The sequence below is a fragment of the Sinocyclocheilus rhinocerous genome, unplaced genomic scaffold (genome assembly GCF_001515625.1).
Source record: "Sinocyclocheilus rhinocerous isolate Xijiao unplaced genomic scaffold, SAMN03320098_v1.1 scaffold1090, whole genome shotgun sequence".
Lineage (NCBI taxonomy): Eukaryota > Metazoa > Chordata > Actinopteri > Cypriniformes > Cyprinidae > Sinocyclocheilus > Sinocyclocheilus rhinocerous.
The window spans coordinates 93,933-99,314 of NW_015665008.1; positions in this window are offsets into that span (position 1 = coordinate 93,933).

The window sequence follows — 5,382 nt, forward strand, 5'->3', positions numbered from 1 at the left end:
TCTAAAATATAAAAATAAGGAAAAGCCTAAAACAGGCCCGGTTATAATTTGCGTTTTATTTTATAATTCCGTACAATTAAAAAAAAAAACACAAATTATAATGGCATATGTGTAAAACTTTGTCCTATAATTGTATCGCTGCTTTTTCTGATTTTTATGTTGCTCTGTTCTGAATACCTGAAAATTTAAAGGATTTGCTGCAATGCAAATTTGTATAGGCCTATGTGAATTATTTATTAACCTATTTTTTTTACCCATGCAGCAAATGCTTTAAAAACAGCTTTAAAATTCAGATGCATGATATGTTCATCTCCTTCAAGCAGGACACACAAAAAGCAAGTTCAACTCGGATGGTTGTCGTGGTAATAAACACTGTAAACAGCAACCATTCACAGAGGTTAATTCCTCTACAGTCAGCGCTTAATGCGCATATCCTATATGAAAAGCATTTTAGGGGGCCCTTGGCTTTTGGGGGCCCAAGGCGGTCGCCTACCTTTGCCTAATGGGTAAGTCCGCCCCTGGATGATATAAGAAGTTCATTTAATTGATACATTTTTTGTGCACACCAATGCACACATTAAATCAAGAGACAAAAAAGGGTCACCAGGATGATTTAAGGAAAACGTAATTTTGAAATGCCTTCATGCACGTTCATTTGAAAATATTTGTTCTTTAATAAATTAGCCCTGGGTGTAGCATAATAATGCTGGTATTTTTAAGTTAAAATGTTTTTCTAGTAAAAAACTTTTCCATTTTTTTATACACTGATAGTATAGTATTCTTGTGGAAATTTCTAGTACCCCGTTAAGAATACACCCCAAATCAAACTGTACCAAAACCGTAATACATACTGAACTGTGAGCACTTTGAACCCTTTTGCCCCTATTAGATATATCTTGCTAGTACCGGTTTGGACCAGCTTTTGCCTTCAGAACTGCCCTAATTCCTCATGGCATAGATTCAACAAGGTGCTGGAAACATTCCTTAGATATTTTGTCAATGATAGCATCACGCAGTTGCTGCGGATTTGTCAGTTGCACATCCATGATGCAAATCTCCGTTCCACTACGTCCTGAAGGTGCTATATTGTCCGATCGCTACCACTTTGTTTATTTAAATGGGGAGTCATCTCAATTATCACCAGTAAAATATGGAGTGCCACAAGGATCTGTCCTAGGTCCTCTGCTATTTTCAATATACATGTTGCCCCTTGGTAATGTTATTAGAAAATACGGGATTAGTTTCCACTGTTATGCTGATGATACTCAACTATATATCTCAACAAAACCAGATGAAACTTCTAAATTATCTAAGCTAACAGAATGTGTTAAAAATTTAAAAGATTGGATGACCAATAATTTTCTCCTATTAAATTCGGATAAGACAGAGATATTACTTATTGGATCAAAAAACTGTACAAAGAATCTCTTAGATTACAATTTGCAATTAGACGGATGCACTGTTAATTCCTCTACAGTCAAAAATCTGGGTGTTATATTAGACAGCAACTTGTCTTTTGAAAATCATATTTCCCATGTTACAAAAACAGCATTCTTCCATCTTAGAAACATTGCCAAACTACGAAACATGTTACCTGTTTCTGATGCAGAAAAGCTAGTTCATGCATTCATGACCTCTAGACTGGACTATTGTAATGCACTGCTAGGTGGTTGTCCTGCATCTTCAATAAACAAGCTACAGGTAGTCCAAAATGCAGCGGCTAGAGTCCTTACCAGGTCAAGAAAATATGATCATATTACCCCAATTTTACAGTCACTGCAAAAGTCACTGACCTCAGTTGATGCCAACCCTGAAAAAACATACATAACTACCAAATTTTGCTACAAGTTTGATTGCATCATATAATAATTGCTGTTAATAGTGTTCATCGTCTGTTTGATTACGTCTTTAATTGATTTTTCCGTACATTTCTGCCATATGTACATTAACTGACAGTCACCACTGATAAGCTACCACTAAATATTGTAGAAACTTAATTTGCTGTAAAGTTGCTTTGCAACTATTTGTATCGTGAAAAGCGCTATACAAATAAACTTGAATTGAATTGAATATTGGTTTGAGATCTGGTGAACGGAGGCCATTTGATCTCATTGTCATGTTCAAGAAACCAGTTTGAGACGATTGGAGCTTTGTGCCATGGGGCATTATCTTGCTGGAAGTAGCCATCACAAGATGGGTACATTGTGATCATAAAGGGATGGACATGGTCAACAACTCAGTGTTGTGCCATTTAAACAATACTCAATTGGTACTAAGGGGCCCAAAGTGTGCCAATATCCCCCACACCATTACACCACCAGCAACAGCCTGAACCATTGACGCAAGGCAGGATGGATTCATGCTTTCATGTTGCCAAATTCTGACCCTACCATCCAAATGCTGCAGCAGAAATCAACACTCATTGAAAAACCTTTTTCCAGCCTTCCCTTGTCGAATTTTGGTGAGCCTGGGCAAATTGTAGCCTCAGTTTCTTATTCTTAGCTCAGAGGACTGGCACCCGGTGTGCTCTTTCAAGGTTTGACATGTGCATTCAGAGATGCTCTTCTGTGTACCTCGGTTGCGGCAACAAGTGGTTATTTCAGTTACTGTTTCCTTTCTATCAGCTCAAACCAGTCTGGACATTCTCCTCTGACCTTTGGCATTAACAAGGCATTTTCACCCACAGAACTGCTGCTCACTGGATATTTTCTCTTTTTCTGACCGTTCTCTGTAAATCCTTGAGATGGTTGTGCATGAAAATCAGTTCATTGTTGATTCTGGCCAGACAAACAAACATGGTGTGGTTTAATTCCAAGCAGCATCACGAGTCAGATTGTGGATTGATATCTTGATATCACAGTCTATTTTGATATTCTACATATTTTCAGCTGGCCAGAATTTTAAGATCGCAGTGGACATGAAGGACTATAATGCGATGAGAGCACTCTAAAACATGTAGTGCTTTATAAGTAATCAGCAAGATTATAAAATGTATGCGATGTTTAACAGAGATCCTAATATGGTCATACTTCCTGGTTCTATTAAGAACTCTAGCTGCTGCATTTTTGACCAGCTGGAGTTTGTTTATTAAGTGCGCTGAGCAACCACACAATAAAGCATTACAATAATCTAACCTTGAGGTCATGAATGCATGAATTAACTATTCATATGCCGTAATTTAGATATACTTTTAAGATGGAAAAATGTGGTTTTACAAATATTAGAAACATGGCTTTCAAATGAAAGATTGCTAGCTATCTACATAGAAACCGGCTACGAATTGAAACAGCTCGCCGGATGACACAGCCTCAGGCTCAGACAACCCATAACAAACTGGCTGTGTGTTTTCTTTTCAGCTTTTCAAATAAATGCCAAAATATAAAATAAAATAAAATTGAAAATTTCATCCAATACCCCTTTTAAATAAATATTTAAGATTGTATTTGTTTTCTATTAAGAGTCAAAAAGTAAGCATTTCTAGCCATGTCTGTTCTCTTTCATCTTTTTTAAGCATAAAAGAGCAGCCATATCTTAAGTTCTAGAAAAGAGCTATTGAATATGATAAGGAGTTGAGACAAATTGATTATTTACAAAGCAATCTTTTGTGGTAGAAGTGATAGTTCTTCCATATTTGTAACAAGGTGTTAATTTTGTGGTCTTGGCTAAATGGAGTATACACAAGACTAGATAATGATCTGATATATCAATGCCATAAACACTGATTCCATGCAACAATAATAAATCTAAAGTATGATTGCTACAATGAGTGGGTCCTGACATGTTTTCTAACTCCAATAGAGTTCAGAATGTCTATAAATGCTAATCCCAATATGTCTTTCATTATCTACATGGATATTAAAATCAACAACAATTAAGACTTTATCTGCTGCCTGAACTAACTCAGATAGAAAATCAGCTAAATCTTTAATAGAGTCTGTATGATGCCCTGTATTCAGTAACCAGTAAAAATGTCAAAAAGGATTTATCATTTACACTTAGATGATGTTATATAAAGCATCATCACTTCAAATAAACTATACCTCTGAGAAATACTGAAAATATTACTATAAATTGTAGTAACACCTTCCCCTTTACCTTTTGGATGCTGCACATGTTGATAACAGTAATCTTGAGGGTAGACTCATTTAAAGTAATGTAATTGTCTGGTTTTAGCGAGGTTTCTGTCAAACAGAGCACATCTAGTTTATGATCTGTGATCATTTACAAAAAAAGGAATTTTTTTACTTTTTACATTAAATTTCCACGGTCTTAAGATTGACTACTTGTTAAGGATGTCTTTGGATGTAAGTACCATTGCATCTCTTTCATTATTAATGTGGATCTTAAATTCACCAACAATTAAAACTCTTATCTTAAGCATTTGCTAGTAAGTATTATTTGGACAGAAAATCTATGTAATGAGGAGTGGGGATCCATGTGCGGCTTAATTTATACAAGATCATTAAAAGGGTCCTATTATGCTTTTTCACTTTTTCAACTTTAGTTAGTCTGTAATGTTGCTGTTTGAGCATAAAAAAGATCTGCAGAGTTACAAAGCTCAAAGTCCACTTCAAAGGGAGCCATCTTCAAGAAATGGCTAAGACACATCTCTTCCATCTACACTTGACACCTCTTGCAGTATCTATTCTATTTCTATTTTAACTACTTGTTTTCTTTTGATTTATTATATTAAAAAAATCCCTCTAAAACACTCTCTATTCTATTAACTTGTTTTCTTTTTATTAAAAATTGAGTCTCTAACACTAGCGTTCCATATTCTTTTTCTACTCTGTCTGCTTGTTTTCTTTTTATTTAATTAAATAAAATTAAATAAAGTTAAAAAACTTGCTACGTGTACTGCGTTGGACTAACCGGGACTTGTCAGAGCACTTACATATTATTGCTCTTTTGTTGGATGTAATTTCTTCTATGGTCCTCATTTGTAAGTTGCTTTGGATAAAAGCATCTGCTAAATGACTAAATGTAAATTAAATCACTTGTTCACATTTACATTTCCTCTGGCTATTTTAAACAATTATGACTTTGCATTATATTTATTTATTTCTACACTAGGCCTATAGCCTCCTGCATTAAAAATAAATTAATTAATAAAAAAATACATAAAAAATCAACTTAAAATTAAATAATTATTTTGATACCAACCTCTTATCTTACTCAGCATATTGGGTGCTTTCAATTTTTTTGTTTTTTATTTATTTTTTTTATTTTTTTACTCTTGACTTTCAATAACTTTACCAAATAATAATAAATAAAATAAAAAATATATCAAAATAAAACTGAAGTACATTTACTAACTTTACTACAGATCCAGGAGTATATAAAGAGTAATAAAGGCACTGGAGTGAACTTCAGTATCCAGGT